General features: G+C 37.7%; 1 protein-coding gene across 1 annotated transcript in view; it reads left to right on the top strand.

The window, feature by feature from the left end:
- CDH13 (cadherin 13) overlaps positions 1–18,982 on the top strand; it is a 3,439,935-nt gene that overhangs the window by 140,615 nt on the left and 3,280,338 nt on the right. The gene's annotated exons all lie outside the window — the stretch shown is intronic.

Raw genomic sequence — 18,982 nt, forward strand, 5'->3', positions numbered from 1 at the left:
GTGGTTAAGCTAGCAGTAAAATGTTTTTTAGCTAGTACTTTCAATGATACGAGCAACACAATGATGCCAGAAATCAGTATAATATAATTAAGCAGTTCATTACATATAGACCAAAGCAGTCCAGTATACATCAGTTCATTAAACCTATACCAAAGTGATAATTTGGGAGCACTTACTGGCAAGCACATGCCGCATGGGACCGGGGAGATGTCTGCATTGAGGAAAGGAGATTTAAAAATGTCGCCACAGTAGCAGGCATCTACTTATAGATTCCTGTTAGGTAAGGAGTGGGGGAGGGAGCAACGTGTGCTGAGGGAGGTAGAGTAGCCACTCCTGGAGTGGGGCTAGCCCAGCTTATGGAGGCAAGAGTCTAAGAAACAAAGTAAATACATTTATAGCTAAACATCAACTCTGTGGCTGTCAGCTGTACAAGAGTCATGTTTTCTACTCTACCTAGAAAATACTGCTACAAATGTTTTTTATTTATTTTTTTTATTTATTTATTTTTTTTGTGAAAAATACCCTAAAAGAAAAGAACAGGAAATGACAGTGATACATTAAAGAAAGGAGATAATGTAGGAGTGCAGACTTGAAAAGAAAAAGGAAAGATAATGCACACATACGGTCTTGACGACATCAAAATAATTCAGTGGATAAAGAAGAATTTATTAATGCAAAGCATGCAGGGAATATCAACCATTTATCAATGGAGTTGATGGACAATAGGTCTCCTGTAGATTTCAGGAGGACACATGACAGAAGGATATGATGGTATGATGGAGGTAGCAGAATGCTGCAAGCATTATGTAAGCTATGATAGCAGAACAAAATATATGAATCAACTGGTCCTTTTGTGCTCTTGTAAGTAGATATTAAAATATTAAAAATTTCCATAGTAGAGGAAAATTGAGGATAATGTGCATTTTTTATTCTTATAATGTTTTGAGTTAGGCTTATCTTATGTTCTATGTTTAGTTAGCTGTTGCCTTATGTTCCAGACTAATAATATATGTTTATGCACATGTTGTAAATATAACTGAGTAACATAAACTACACACTTTAAAGATCCCCAGAGCATTATCGTGTAAAGTAAATTGAAATGCATACTGTTAAGGGTTTACATCACCTTATATTAAATGCAATGGCTTTAACAGGTGAGAACAATAATGCCTATTACATTCAGTACTGCACAGAATGACAGTACATGGGTAGCATAGACGGAAAGGCAATAACACTGAGAAATACTGCGTAAATATGTTTGCTTTATTCTAAAAATATCCAGTACATTACAATGTGTTATCTGTGTTTTACTCATTAATAAAACAGTGCACCCCCCACCCCCCTACATATATATATATACTAACTCCAAGATTGCAGAAACAACAAACAAAAGCAAACTCTCACACACACATTCTACACACACACACACACACACACACACACACACACACACACACACACACACACACACACATCACACATATCAGCACACTTGCATACACTCAAACTCTCAACCAAAACCCTTACAAAACACTCACTTACTTGACATCACACCTAAATCCATACACGGCACTGTACACCATCCACATACAACCCCAGACATTACGTAGCGTAAAGCCATAACTGTAAATTCGAGATACTCAAATTCATGATTATGCACTTTTACTATTTCAACACTTCGACTTTATAGTCTCAAGATACTGAAATTCGACATTTCAGTATTTTGAGATTATAAAGTGTTTCCATATACATATATGTATATAGATGCACTACTTTTAATCTAAAATGCTCAAGATGACTACAACAAATGCTCAAGATGACTACAATAACATGAATGCAAAAGTAAGAAGGTACTTGACACAGTAGTATGTGTTTTCCGAGAAACAGCCCCCTGCACCCCCAACTGTCAGCCATAATGCATGAGTGTATGTGTGTGTGTGTGTGTGTGTGTGTGTGTGTGTGTGTGTGTGTGTGTGTATATATATATATATATATATATGTATATATAAAATGTCCCCTTCAGATGGTCGAAGTTTTAAAAGCTCGATTTTCATATGGCCGAGGCCATATGATCAAACTTTTAAAAGTTCGAACAGTCAGAATGGGGATCTCCATAGAGCGTAGAACGGGAAGATTTCCCTTTACTGCAATGTAGTGCGATCTCAGAGTTGGTATATTTAAATAGTGGGGTGTGGGTGCAGGAGCACTTTCCCCCCTGCTAGCACTGTTTAGGTTTTTTTTTTTTTTTGTGAGTTTATTTTTTTTCACATTGTCAAACATTCAAATGTTCGATCATATGGTCGTGGCCATACGAAAGTCGAACATTTGGATGTTCAGTTATGTGAAGTAGACCAATATATATATATATATATATATATATATATATATATATATATATATAAATATATATAGAAAGAGAGAGAGAAAGACGTATGTTCACATGAGTTGTGCATATGTCTATATATGTATAGAAATATATATATATATATATATATATATATATATATATATATACACACACACACACACACACACACACACACACACACACATCAGTCACAGCACACACTGATGCAAACTAAAGGCCATAACCAACATACTTACACACAGATACTTACGTGAACTTCCACCTATCCATTCACAAACAACAGCAACACCAGAAGCCCTACTTCAACATCTCCAAACTTTGGGATATTGAAATTTGTGCTTCTGGTGTTTCGGTATTTAGAGATTTTGGCTATATAATCTTGGGATTCTGAAATTCGATATTTCAGAATTTTAGGATTATATAGTGTTCCCATATATATAAATATATATATTGCATACATATATAGTTGTGTGTGCATGTGTGTGTGTGTGTATGTGTGTGTGCGTGTGTATGTGTGTGTGTGTGTGTGTGTGTGTGTGTGTGTGTGTGTGTGTGTATATATATATATATATATATATATATAGCTAGCTAGATAGATATACATACATATATAGGCTACTTTTAAGTGATCTATCACTTTATCTAATCATATGTGGTCTATAAGAAGTGATCTAATCACAATTGATCTGATGATATTCGTCAGTATATTTTACCAGTTACAGCTGATAATAAGGAAAGTTTATGATTTTTGATTACCAGTTTTCTTATAGATGTAGAAGTAAATTTTTCAGTTTGATGTATCACAGTGTGTTGGATTATGCAAGCTGGTAGCACACTTTCTAGTGTTTTTCCCTTTCTTCCACTGTAGTGTGACTCTGGATTTCTTATATATAAGCTGGGACTGGAGGTGTGGAAGTGTAGGTGGTGAGCCCTCTGCAAAAACATTTTTTATATTTGCTTTTTTTTTAATATGTTTTGAGTCTGATCAACTGTGTTTAGATTAGTTGTGTTTACATATTTTGATTTTAGATCAAATGACATGTAATCACTACCGCTCATATATGTGAGTCTATTGAGTATTTGTTAGGTCAACAGCTGTTTAGTTGACTGCATATGATGGATTAGGCAGCTGAATGTCAGGTGTATGAGATTGCACAAATCCAGGAGAGAAAGATTTGACCTTGACTCGTGGTTGGTGGGTACATGTTTCTTTTTAGTAGTCAAATTTTGCATTCACTGAGGCTATTTCTTGGAACATTCATCATACCATGTCAGAACTGAATAAAGTCCTCTCACCTGACAGGGGAAGCATTGAAAGCATGTATTAGCAAGGGGGGGGTGTGTTACTGAACTGATTTTGAATAGCTTACAAAGAAACTGTTGACTAGGGTTACAACAAATTCTGTGAAACAAGCTGTAAATTTCACAACTGGACTTTTAATTCTGACAAACTAGTAAGAACACAGATGTGTAATTTTAAATATATTATAAAATTGTTGTTTGACTGTAATAGTAACATTAAAATGAAATTGTTGGACATTTTAGCAGTAGAGAGGTAAAAACTGATTTGTGTATTATTATAAAATAAAATGGGTGTTGATAAATTTGCAAGATTTAGCAAGTGTTCATTAGTTATTACACAATAAAAGATAATTTGCAAATTGGAGAAATCAGTCAGCAGACTCTTTGCAAATCAAGCATTTCCTACAGAATTGAGTATCGGCATTTCTTTGTTACTGACATTAAGAAATGTCCATGATATGCTATATACATTCTCCATATAGTTACATAGCTACTTTTCAGCAAGTACAAAATAAACTGTTCAATAATTTCAAACTAGGTTATATTATTTCTTTTGTTTAATACCCTCCAACACAAAAAATGTACCAACGTACATACAGCTTTACCCATACTAACAATAAGAGTAAGCTGTTGAGTGGCACACTAATAAGCTGTTGAGTGGCACACTAACAGTCGTTCCATAGTATCAGCATTGTTAATGTTTATTTTTTGAATGTTTACACTGAAGAAATGCATATAACTTTCATTATGTGACACATCTCTGATATACATTTTTTCTTTTTTTTTTTTTTAGTACATTGTAAATTGAGTGGACAGACTTTGGCTTCGCCCTCATGATCAAACCACTGCAGCTTTGGGCAAAACTAGCCTTACCCCACCCATTTATGGATTATTGCTAAAATCCAAAAAAATATTCCCAGGTGAAATTAAACACTCAGGAGTCAGAAACCAAAGATGAAACATTTCTTTATGCTTTAAGTGAATATAAATCAGCTTTTCATCAGTACGACTTCTTCAGAATACAATAGACCCACTGACTCTATATATATATATATATATATATATATATATATATATATATATATGTATGTATGTATATATATGTATATATATATACACAAATGTGTATGTGTGTGTGTGTGTGTGCACTAGTCAGCTGATAGTCTTAATCAAGTTTAATTGTGACAAAATGAAATACCTAAAGTGGTGTTTAAAAAACACACCACTAAAGCAATTTTTCTCTGACATGATAAAGACGGAATAAAATATAAAAAACTGTAAATATACTAAACCACAGTATAAAACACTATAAAAAATCCATAACTTATTTAGGATCTGAGTAATATATATATTTACATATGTCTATTAATTTCCAACAATAGAGGGACTTCCAGCATGCATTTTTGTATTTTGTGACAGAGAAAAAAATGTTTTAGTGGTGTGTTTGTTAAAAGCCACTTCAGGTGTTTTCATTTTGTCACAATTAAACTTGATTAAGACTAGTAGCTTACCAGTGCACGTGTGTGTGTGTGTGTGTGTGTGTGTGTGTGTGTGTGTGTGTGTGTGTGTGTGTGTGTGCGTGTGTGTGTATAAAAATATAAATATATAGGAACTGACTCAGAGGATCTATAGTATTCTAAAGAAGTCTTAGTGACGAAAAGCTGATTTGTATTCACCTAAAGCTTAAATAAACATTTCATCCTTGGTTTGTGGCTCCTGAGCAGTCCGTTTCACCTGGGAATACTTTTTGCTTATAAGTTCTGATTCCAGGTTGATTTGACTTGTGTATAATTGATAAAATAATGCATTGTTTCAATTTGATTTACATGTATCTTAATATAAAGTTACAAGAAGAAAGAACAAGCTGCATGCAAAGTTTCAGACTTTGGGTCAGGGTCAGGCAGGTAAAATCTGTTCTAAGTGTGGAAAATAATAGTGTTATAGTGCATAAAATGTATATGCAGATTATAAAAGATACAGTCTCTCTAAAATAAGGTAATACTGAGTCACATATTGACTCAGCATCATATCATTGTCAAAATGGACATCTTTTTTTACTTAGTGGGTGGAGTAACATTTTATTATTTTAGGGGAGCTGTACAAAAATGAAATCAAAAATAAATGCCAAATTTTCAAGGTTTTGTGGTCAGATAACTGCATGGTTACTGATTCTTTAATATTTTTTAATGCAGCAATCCCAGATTCAGTATCAGTCTCGTAAATACCTCTTCTTTGGTCTATTTTAGCTATAACTTGAAAAGTCATTACTAAAAATGGAAATGTAACTCTACACTTTCTTTTATGGATTTTGTTTCATTAGCTAAGTCTGTTTGTGACAAAGAATTATCAACTATAAAAATGATTACTATAAATATCACTCATCAATGCATTTTCCTTGATAAAATATATGATTTACTAGAGAAATATTAATGTTTTAGTATATACTATAATCTCTTGTTATGGACTTTTGTAAATAGTTATTTGTTTTATTATGTTTGTTTGAACTATTGTTTGATTGTTTATTTTTTTTTTAAATCAAATAAAAAATCTTTGCAATCTTTAAAAAATAAATGCAAAATGCTATTTTGAATACAACAATCCATTTGAAACATCATACATGTGTCACCTATGTGTTATAAATCAATTAAATGTGCAGGGCCCATTTTTATCTACAGGGTTGCATTCATTAGGAAAAGTCCTAGATAATTCAGCAGCTTGTATTTGTCCAAAAGTAGACTTGTAAACTAAAAGGCCTTGGTGGCAGGTTAGTAATACAAAAGTTTCCAAGCAAAAACATTCTCAGAAGTAATGTTAATCCCCCCACTTTGTGTACTGATCCAGATGACCACTAATGGCTGTGTGTATTTGTCCATGTTTTCCTACCTTGGGGCACTGATATATTTCTTTGTGGTTGGGACCCCTATGACCATTAATGGGCCAGGATGAGGAAATGTGGAGCAGAACTACCCAGTAGAATTGCATACTCATAGAATGTTGAAAATGTAGAGGGTTCTTTTGGCATGCGATAACTAGACAGGGCTGTTTGTCATCTAGTGTATTAAATCCTAAATTAGCGCCGACCTTTTTGCTATGCCAAGTTCAGAGCCAATCGCTTTCTGCAGTTGTAGCCCTGCCCCCATCAATATGAGAGTGCTGGATTTAGAGCCAGAGGTGATGTATTCGGACTCAGGATGTCTGGTTGGTAGTCCCATCCCTCTATGACTTCCTAACAGTTTATAGAATTCACTTCTGTATTGACACTCTAAAATTCACGCACGTTCATACTCTAAAAATTATTAATTATTACAAGATTATAATTTAATTGCTTTTGATTATTACATGTTGAAAGCATGGATAATTTTTATACAGAGTTACTTTATTTGTTAGTATTAGTACTATTATTAGAATCGATATAAAGGGCACAGAATAAAGGAAACATTTCTCTTTGTAGTGACAAATAAAATATCATTGCTTATTACTGCTACATTGTTAAATGAATGTGGATATTGTAATATCCATTCTAATACACAAGCACAATGACTAATTCTTCAGCAGTATCTCTGGCATCTCTGTCATTATTGCATCATAAATCCTGCATTTGGATTGGTAAAATACGTGATGAGGTACTAAACTACCCTTGTTGCATTCAGACCTAATCCAGGTTTAACTTCACATTTCATGCTGTCTTTATATCTTTTAGAATGAAAGAAGCAATGTAGTAAGACGATATTAATCTTGTTATGTGACAAAAATCTGCATTCCAGTCCCAGAATGCAGAATGCTATCTGAATACAACAATATCAAATTTATTTCTTATCACTCACCTTGAAATATACAGAGATTGGTATTTGACATTGTATACCCTGTTATATGTTTCAGGTCACTCATCCTATTAACATACATTTTTGTACAGTATTGTAAGCTAGAATCTTGTTTTGTGCTTCATTACTTGATGGTAGCCCCAGCATGAAGTAATTTTATCATTTTCAGGTATGCTGCAGAGAGTTTTATGTTAGCTATAAGATGCTATAACTAGCAGTACATTTTAAGTTTAATACTCTCCATGAACTGAACATTTCCTAGTCTTATAAAGAAGGTCAGGATGAGGTCCTTTAGAGTAATAACACACTAAATTATAAAATATAGGCTGAGCAGGGGATACTAGGAATAAAACAAATATACATTTGTTAGCATTCTAATTCTTTTCTGTGTGGGGCATTGACCATCAAAATGTATGAAAACAAAGGATGCCCATAAACAGTTATATAGTTCTATGTATAGTCAGAAAATACTAGTGGCAATGTAAGAGAAAAATGTGTAATATTTATCTAATAAAGTGGAGGTAGATACATTTCTGGACACTTCTTCAGATATTCATACAGTTTACAGCATGCTGTCATTTAATTATTTTGATTTTATCCTACTTAGAGTTTACAAGTTGTTATATGCATGGAAAATGGATTATCCTTTAGAGAAGAACACAGGAAAACAAGCCACTGTCATAGACTATGAAACATTTTACTGAGCATAATTGCTATGTGTGCATCTTTAATATCTAATTCACTTACTGAATGGAAAAGAATAAGTTGCTAAATACATTGCTACATCGTTTAGTTTGGTAATATTCCTAACAGTATGGTAGTGTGCCGCATGATTAGATAAGTAAACACATACAACACTATTCAGAAGGACCATGTTTTAGACATTTGATGGGAATGAATGTAACTCTTCTCCACTCTGTCTTTACAAAACTGTACTGCAGTTCTTACTTCTAGAAAAGTTCGGCAGTCAGAAGTAGTTGCTTGAATTTTTGTGCCATTTGAACAGCATTGCTGCATGAGAGAAATCATCTTTCAGCCACAGTGCAGTGACCTTATAGCTGACTATATTAAGTAAAGTTATTCAAGTGGCAAAGCCCTTTGCATAAGAGGTATGGGGTATCTGCCAAACCGTGAAAAGTAATGTATGAAAAAGCTTTGTAAATTCCATTTTCTGATGGTGTTTTTTATATGAAATGGTATTCACAAGGGTGGCCTTTTCTCTTAAAAAGTACAATAATGAGTGATTTCTTCATGTTCTGCTTAGAGTCTCTAAATTACAAACCTTTCTCTATAACACATAGCTAACAAGAACTACAATTTCATAGAAAATAGAGGCACAAATATGTTGCTTATATACAAGTATGCAGTTTTATGAAGTTTACATTTAGAATACCTTTAATATAATTTATGCAATAAATCCTGATGGTCAGCCATTTATTTGCCACATCTTCCTGTGAACCATAAGTTGTGGCCGTGCATAATTTGATATGATATGATATGAGATGAGATGATAGTGTCTTTGACAAATACAGATGCCCCCCTGCAGCAGCTGCCCAGATTCTTGTCAGCTTATCAAAGGTAGTTTCAGTGAAGTTAAATATTTTGTACTCTTCACCAAAATCAGCGTTATTGAAAATAGCACAAATATTTTGCAGGGGAGCAACCTTCCCTCTACCCCCCATGTGAAGTGATATCCCTTTTAGTTGTTTATATACCAACTTCGAGGTCGTACTGCAGTGGAGAAAGAGGCAAACTCCACAGATGGCAAAACAAATTTTGGTGAATAGCATTTGAACATGTTACAGTCACCGAAATTTACTTTGTCAGTTTGACACATTCTCAGTTATCCATGGATCTGAAAGTATGACAGGCCTTATACCTTTGTGTAGAAGAACTACAGTCATTGCATTATACTAAGTCTCATTCGAAATGCAAATGTCAGTGTGTTCAGTTTAGAGGAGGGCCACAAGTTCTGCAATCTTTCTATTTATCCTCTAGTAATGATTAGTGCCACCATTATGCTGTCAGTTTGCTAAGACGTGATGCCCATTTCACGAACTCATAGAATCTACCTTCATAAAGCACTACAGGTGCACCAAAGTATTTAAAAGCCATGGCATGAGAAGAGCAAACCATTACTGTGAAACAGGAAGTCTTTCCTATCATCTGTTTCCTGGATGACACATATTGGATTCCACTAGCCAATAGTTAAATCTTATTATCTTGTCTTGGTGTCCTTTTTGGTAAAGTTAAGATACATGTCAAGATCAGTTCAATAATATCTGTGTGTGTGTGTGTGTGTGTGTGTGTGTGTGTGTGTGTGTGTGTGTGTGTGTGTGTGTGTGGGTGCTCTGTGTGGGTGCGTGGGTGTGGACGCATATGTGTGTGTGTGTGGGGGGGGTTATGTGTGTGTGCGTAGGGGGTGCATGTGTGTGTGGGGGGGTCCCTCTGGTTGGAGCAACTCAGGTAATTTGCTCCCATGTTGGCCACCACTAGGTTGTAGTTTTATCTGTTTGTATTATGGGACCTTTGGGTCCTTGTGACAACACTGGTACTGGCATTGGACAAGCAGCTTGCAGTCACCATGTCCTAGTCCATTTTGGTGAATGTGGAGTCTGTATCACCTATGACTAAAAGATTTCCTTGCCTAGAAGAAGACTTAGTGGGCCTAATGGGCTTAGGCCTGCTGTCCTGGTGGGCCTTATGGGAATAGGCCTGCTTTTCTGTTGACACTTGGGAGACATGGATTTACAGCAGTTATGGGCCTAGTGTGCTGTGGATGTATGATGCTTCCTGATAATGGGCTGATGTGAAAGGTATGTGTTCATGTTTCTTAAATGTTTACATCTCTTGTAAGTTGCACTGAACAGTCAGAAAACATAAGATGGTGTTCTTAGAAATGGCCATGACCAGTATGAGAACAGAAGATTGAGTCATGTTCATAGGTTCTTAGGTTGGTACTAGGCTATCAGCCCTAGGGCCTATAAAAGCCTAGCCATAACAATTCCCTGGCTATTTCTTCCCACACTATTTACTTCCCTGGACCCCTGTCACCAGAGGGTGGAGGGTCTTCAGTCCTCTTAACTATTTGGATTTTGGCAGAATGCAAGAGGTACCAACGGCCAACACTGTTTCTTACTTGGGCTGGTTCAGTTGTATAGATTTTGGCAGAATGCCCAGATCATTACCTAATATTTTTGGTCTGTTCCTCATAAAGTTTGTGGCTTTCTGTCAAACCATTTAGGACTGAAATCACTAAATAATGTCTGGCATTTGGGTTACAGAGTTCATATCCTTCAGGAAATGCATGCAGATGCAAAATCTGCTTCTAGAAAATTTCTAAGAGCAACAATTAAAATCTGTCCCTGGTTTTGGCCATTTGTTCCGTCCCTCCACATTATTCTGGGCTTTGTTCAGATTTCTTGTGCTAAGAGATTGACAGGTATGCTGGCCATTGTACTTACAGGTTGTGAAATGACTATAGTAGCCCTCGAGGTGTCATGGATTAGAGTGATGCTGTGAAGTTAATGTGAGTCCTTAGCTCATTTCTGTCGTTTTGCTATATTGTATAAAGCTATGTTTTTTTTTTCCACACAGCTAATTTGTGGAGCGACAACTCCTAGAGCTATTTGGGTCACTTGCCCAGAGTACTATTCAGGTCACTTACACATACTCTTAAACTGTTTCTAGGAGCAGAAAACTGCAGCTTCATTGATATTGTAGAATGACCACTAAGTACTAACACTGAACAGCTAACAGAAAGCTAAATATTAGTGTCAGAAATGCTGGGCACTGAATGCAAATAGGTACGGTTATTTACCAAAGGGCAATTGCCAATCCTTAATACAAAATTGCTATCTTTATATAGGTTATTTGTAGAGTTACAGATGTTTACACAACACTACATTCCTGCACACACCACAGAGCAGTCGCTGTTCACTGGTCACACCCACAGAGCAGTCACTGGTCACAATAGCTATAGCTTGTAAAAGCAAAGCAGTGTCTAAGTAGCAACAATGAACAGGACACTGACCAAAGCAATTTCTAGCCACTGGTCCCTAAACAATAAAGTTATCTCTTTAAATATAGTCATTATATTTCCCTATGAACCTGTGGACTAAAGTGGAATACACTAAGCACTGGATGCTATAGCTATAGCCTCTAAAAGCAGACCAGTCACTAAACAGTAAAACTGAACAATTAAAACAAGTGGACATGCAGAGTAATTTTCAGGCATGAGTCCATTAATAATGCAGTCAAGTAAAAGTCTAAAAATTGTACATTAGAGGATTACAACAACATTTCAATTCAACACAGCATTTTGTTCACACACAGGAAAAGTAGCAGGGAGACAGAGCACTGAAGAAAGCAAAATGTATGAAAGGAATAAAGCAAAATTTGATAAGAATGATGTAAACGGTGATTCATCCATTGTCTGTTACAAGTGTTGGTCTCGCTACAGCTAAAAGAAGCTAGAAATCAATGTACATTTCTCTTTCTCTCATTAAGAGTAAAATTGTACTACTAATCCAAATCTGGTAACTGAGAAATGGGATACTTAATGTCTGGTGATCAGCAGTCACAACCCAGCTGTTGCAGGTGTCTGCAGGCTTGTTTTATCTTTGTCCTGGTGGGTGCCCTGAATGGCCGGTGTAGTACTTCAGAACAGCAGCCAGAGCAGTCAGAGAAGTGCTACATATTACCCCGAAAGAATCAGCCTTCAAGTGCTACACATTACCCCGAAAGAGTCAGCCTTCAAGTGTTACACATTACCCCAAAAGAGTCAGCCTTCAAGTGCTACACATTACCCCAAAAGAGTCAGCCTTCAAGTGCTACACATTACCCCGAAAGAGTCAGCCTTCAAGTGCTACATATTACCCCGAAAGAGTCAGCCTTCAAGTGCTACACATTACCCCAAAAGAGTCAGCCTTCAAGCGCTACACATTACCCCGAAAGAGTCAGCCTTCAAGTGCTACACATTACCCCGAAAGAATCAGCCTTCAAGTGCTACACATTACCCCAAAAGAGTCAGCCTTCAAGTGCTACACATTACCCCGAAAGAGTCAGCCTTCAAGTGCTACACATTACCCCGAAAGAGTCAGCCTTCAAGTGCTACACATTACCCCAAAAGAGTCAGCCTTCAAGCGCTACACATTACCCCGAAAGAGTCAGCCTTCAAGCGCTACACATTACCCAGAAAGAGTCAGCCTTCAAGTGCTACACATTACCCCGAAAGAGTCAGCCTTCAAGTGCTACACATTACTCCGAAAGAATCAGCCTTAAAGTGTTACACATTACCCCAAAAGAGTCAGCCTTCAAGTGCTACACATTACCCCAAAAGAGTCAGCCTTCAAGTGTTACACATTACCCCGAAAGAGTCAGCCTTCAAGTGCTACACATTACTCCGAAAGAATCAGCCTTAAAGTGTTACACATTACCCCAAAAGAGTCAGCCTTCAAGCGCTACACATTACCCCGAAAGAACCAGCCTTCAAGTGTTACACATTACCCCGAAAGAGTTAGCCTTCAAGTGCTACACATTACCCCAAAAGAGTCAGCCTTCAAGTGTTACACATTACCCCGAAAGAGTCAGCCTTCAAGTGCTACACATTACCCCAAAAGTCAGCCTTCAAGTGCTACACATTACCCCAAAAGAGTCAGCCTTCAAGTGTTACACATTACCCCGAAAGAGTCAGCCTTCAAGTGCTACACATTACCCCAAAAGAGTCAGCTTTCCAGTGTTACACATTACCCTGAAAGAATCAGCCTTCAAGTGCTACACATTACCCCGAAAGAATCAGCCTTCAAGCGCTACACATTACCCCGAAAGAGTCAGCCTTCAAGTGCTACACATTACCCAGAAAGAATCAGCCTTCAAGTGTTACACATTACTCCGAAAGAATCAGCCTTAAAGTGTTACACATTACTCCGAAAGAATCAGCCTTCAAGTGTTACACATTACCCAGAAAGAATCAGCCTTCAAGTGCTACACATTACCCCGAAAGAATCAGCCTGTAGTGATTAGTATTCTCTAGGAAAATGAGGAAACAAACATTCCTCAGAAGCACCAACCCACAACATGGCTCCTGAGAACACTTTATAGGCTCTTCAGTGTCTAGTACTTGGCTACAAAGTCTTTCTCTCTGTTGCCTAATTAAACATAATTCTTAGTATGATTCCTATAATTCAAGATGCAGCGTTTGGAGGTATGTTTGGGATTTACTCATACATCATAATTTCATTATCTTGGTCAAACCCTCATGATGACATCATGTCAAAATATACTAGATGCCACTCCAATCCATAACCTTTGCTGTAATATTCAGACAGATATGTGCCTGTGTGCATGTGTTTTCCTCTGAGTGTGTGTGTGTGTGTGTGTGTGTGTGTGTGTGTGTGTGTGTGTGTGTGTGTGTGTGTGTGGGTTGGTAAGGGGAGCAGTTAACACAGTTGGGTGTTCCAGCTGCATTAACTGTTCAGCTCGGACAGGCAAATAAGTCACTAATGAACTTTTGCTCCAGGCAACTGCTACATATCTTTGAATCACAGGTTTGTTGCATTGTGCTTTTGGGTCACAACAGCATTATGCTCGTAGTACTACACAACATATCTTTTTGAATAGTGACACAGAGTACAAAGCAATAAAGTAGCTATTATAAAGTAGAGTGCAATAATATACAAAAAACCCTTCAAGATAGAAATCTAAACTGCTATTGCTTTATAAGGTGAATATGAGATAAACAGTTTGAAAGTGAAGATCAGTAATGCACATCAGTAACAAACTGTATACTCAAAATCTAAATCTATAATTTTCCCTGATGAGAAGACATCACTGTTATCCATATGCTTTAATAGATTGTTTTCAGTGACAGGATCATAACAGATAATAGTTTCAACATACAAAAGCACTGACAAATAATTTATGATAAATTATCAAACTTAAAAGTCATTGAAGGAGCTGTATTGTTTTCCTTATCATTTCGTTATTAGAGCTGGATATTGCTAGGCATAGGATGGTCATTTCAGAGCAAGACAAGCACATTAAAGGATTTGGAGGGACTGATTTATAAAAAGGTTTATGTAGTATATCTGCCCACTGTATAACTACAAAAAGAGTGTAACATTACTTTTTATTGTTCAGTTTCTAGGTCACTTTTTATATGCAGGAATGCCGTCAAGGGGACTGGACACTGGTGTACACCCCCAGGGGTGGACCCAAGTGGCCAGAGGGGAGAGTGTAGCATCCCCTGCCAGGACAGCACAATCTCCCCCTTCCACATTAGGAATCCATCACCTCAGGGGTGCAAGGTGGACTGCACCACTGGGCCTATTACCCCCTCCGTGGCAGTCCCCCATGCAGATGGGACCCCTATCCACCTCCGGGAGGTGAATGGGATAGATGCCACGCCAACTCTTTCTCCCCCTCTCAGAGTCGTGGGTTAGGTCTCACCAACCTCCACCATGGTGGGTGGAGAGAGAGAGAGAGAGAGAGAGAGAGAGGGAGACAGAGAGGGTCGGGGTGGCGGAGTGAGGAGAAGCAGTCCCTGGGGACAGCACCCACCTAGGACCCTGCGTGTTAATGATCCTTCCTCAGGTTCATCTATGGAAACCTTGTATGACTTTTACTTCCTCCAGATAATCAAGGTTAATCATCTTCTTGGTGCACTGCCTGGGCCATGACTGACTGCAGCAGGGCCGATCAGAGGACATCATTAAGCCATCCAATCAGTAGTAGAGATTTAGCTCCTGGTGTCCCATGAACGTGCAGTGCACTGCTGGAGAGAGGCAGCCCCCTCCCAACTGTGCCCCAACCCAGTGATGAGAGGAGCTCCTCGCCGACCTTGCGGCCATCTATCCCTGGTCAACCGAAGATATGCAGCGCTGTGGTATCATTATGTTTAGGCAGGATTCTGACTTAGAGGTGTTCAGTCATACAGATAGTAGCTTTGCACCATTGGTTCCTCAGCCAAGCACATACACCAAATGTCTGAACCTACAATTCCTCCAGTACTGAGCAGGATTACTATAGCAACAACACATCATGAGTGGCGTAAAACTAACCTGCCTCATGATGGCCTAAATCCAGCTCACTTTCTTTATTAGTGGGTGAACAATCCAAACCTTGGTGAATTCTGCTTCACAATGATAGGAAGAGCCAACATCAAAGGATGAAAAAGCGACATCGCTATGAACGCTTGAACTCCACAAGCCAGTTACCCTGTGGTAACTTTTCTGACACATCCTGCTTAAGACCCCAAAATCCAGAAGGATCATGATCCAAGATCCAAATACATCAGATGTCGGTTCATCCTTTTTCTACACAACTTGACCTAGTGAGGGTCGTGGTCATGCTATGCTGAGCAGGGCAAAACAAACTGTCCTGTTTTCATCAGTATTTCCAAGTCATCCTGATGGATGCTCAGGTTTTCCCAGTCTCTTTTGAGAAATATCATTTTTCCAAGATGCTATGGATCCCTTCTGATGACTTCTTCTCTTAAGTCATGTGTGGCAGTCTCTGTAGGAGTCACTGTATCTTCATTAAATGGCAAAATGACTTCATCTGTTTTTTCTCAGACTACAGGAGCAGTAGCTCTACTCCAGTATCCTTCCATATTGCTACACCCCATGCCTCACACTGCCGCAACCCATGATCCACACTGCCACACCCCATGCCTCACACTGCCATGCCCCATGATTGACACTGCCACACTCCTGGCTTCCCTACATTTTCTTCATCCAAGAAGACTGCAACTAGCTGCACAGCCTAATGGCATGAGAAGGGTGAAGCACTGATTAGAAGCAGATTCAGGGGATAACTGGACTGGTGGGAAGTTCTCTGACTCTCTGCATTACTAACTGGGGGGGTGTTAGGTGATCTCCTATGACAGAGTCTATCAAATGCATAGTGCTAATGGTGAGCCCCTTAGCTAGGAAGGCATGTATGACTGACATACTAAACTGCTGCAAGTCCATTGACTATCACCTCTGAGAGGATGGGCTGGTCAGGTTCTTATAACAACTGGGGAATGAATGGGTCATACAAATATCATCCTGAATGGGGAATGGCTCTTACACTCATCAGGGGAATTAATGGATTAATGGGTTACTGAAGGGAGATGCAATTGGATAAATTGTGTGAGATGGGGTCTGGAAGGAAGGGATGCTTAAAAAAATAAAAAAGATTCAACCAAACAACACTGCAGATTAAAACTTATTACATCCATTTGCCAGTACTCAAAGCTCATGATTACAGGTGACAGTGGAGACACAGATTGAGCATTGAGCAATACAGCAAAATGTGTTTTATTTATTTATTTTTTTTTTTAGTTGCAGAGAAATGTATTTTTTTTTTTCAAATTGACTTTTTATTTCATTTTCAAAAGAACATCTAAAATTTCTGCTTATTATACACCAGAGTTAAGTACATATAGTATACAGAATAAAAACTAGGTTATCTAATGTCCAAATTACACAAATGTTAGCACTGAAGCACAAGATTACTGCCAAGTCACAACAATTCAAGGCCTCATTCTTTTAAATATCATATGATAATAACAATGGAATTAATATAATCTTGGTACATGCCAGAGAGATAAGAGAGAATTCTTAATTACTGTTCTACGTTAATCATGAACTATTTACATTATTTACATCTATATAAACTGGTTGTCACTCATTAAATTATAATGTATTTAAATAATAAACTGACTTACCACTCACTTCAGAACAATATTCCACTTCAGGAACTGCATAACTACCTGGAACTAGAAAAGTGATGCCTCTGCTTAGCTCTGAAGTTAGGCCTTGGCTTGGTGTTAACCTATGATTTATGGTCTGTCCAACATCACCAACTAGATTCCATCTGAAAACAATGTTTCAAGACAAAATACAGGTAAAGCATTGACAGGATCAGGTATGATCAGTCAATTAGCAGGCAAGAGTGACACAGGTCATAATATTTAGGCTTAGGTTGGTTAGGCAAGTTTATCTTATTAAATAAAATTCAGTTTGAAGCCACAGAAAATCACTTTTGCATAGCCCTTAGTATATTGATAACATTTAAGTACTGTGTAAGTCATGTAATTCAGCATTTCTTTATTACCACATTTTATGGCAATAAGAGATCTCACACCTGAGAAATATTACCTGTCCACCTGCATTGTCTTAGAGACTTAATTCTTTTTTTTTTTTTAGAAAGATCTTTATTTTCTTTTAGTGGGAGTGGGGGCATGAAAAATGCAACATGATTAAGAGAGTGTCCCATAGTTGTGATTATATAAAAAAGCAGAAACCATAAAGAAAGCAATGGGAAAACAGCAAACTTTTTCAAACCAATTCAGCCATATGCATGCTGCGTGTATCGCTAATCTGAACAAGACAATGTTTGACTGTTTGCTCCAACATGATCTGTGGTTTTCCTCATCAAGACTTGAGGCAGAAGACATTCTTAAGCCTTTATCTAAAAGCATCCGGATCATTAAAAGGTGATGAGAGCACAAATGCAGAAAATACCACAATGATAAAAAATAAAACTGTAGATATCTTTTTGCAGGTAGCAAGCTACTCCTCCCAACACGCACACACTTCCATGTGGCGAGCAAGACCCTCCTTGCAGACCTTATTTGCCAACACCATGGTTATATAAATATGAAGAAGGAAAAAATCACCCCCCCCCAAAAAAAAAGAAAGAAACCAGTGCCATATGTACACTGCCAGTGATCTCCTATGGAAAACAGTCATCATCTGGGAATTTATGCACAAGGAAATTGATACAGCAATAGTAGAACAGCCTTTCGAATTGTTTAACTTTGTGTTACGGCCTGCCTCTGTTCAGTCATTTTATCTGCTGCTGCACTTCTTTTTCACTTTCCTTCCTTTCTTATTCTGTTTGAAACCTGTCGATTATTCTTGTGAACCAAAGCAGAATGTTTTTTAAACCTGTCCTCACTAAGTGTTTATAGGACATGTTTGTCAACTTAGCTATAACATAGTTCTGCCCGTATTTTCTTGTGCATTTTGTGATTTATAGTTTGAGAAACTTCAGTTATAAGAATAGTTGATCATCTCTGCACCTGCCCCCACAGTAATGTGTGTGTGTGTGTGTGTGTGTGTGTGTGTGTGTGTGTGTGTGTGTGTGTGTGTGTGTGTGTGTGTGTGTATATTTGTTGGGGGGTGGTGCCTGCTATTGGTCAAATGTAGATAAAATCTACCTCTGTATAATGGATTGTGCCTGGGGATAGGAAATATGCCATTTCCTCTTATTTACTTATTTTTTATTTATTTAACATTTGTTTACTGGGAAAGTCCAACTTGGAACAAAGCCAATTTTCAGTGGAGGTCCGGGAAGAAATGTTCCAGATGCATGTCTTCGTACTATGGGAGAAAATCAGAGCACCCAGAGGAATCCCACACAAATGCAGGGAGGACAGGCAGACTCCACACAGAAGGCACCCTAGCTGAGAATCGAACCGGGGGAACCTCTTGCTGTGAGT

Source organism: Protopterus annectens, chromosome 11.part0, assembly GCF_019279795.1.
Source record: "Protopterus annectens isolate FY-2018-M chromosome 11.part0, PAN1.0, whole genome shotgun sequence".
Taxonomy (NCBI): Eukaryota; Metazoa; Chordata; order Ceratodontiformes; family Protopteridae; genus Protopterus; species Protopterus annectens.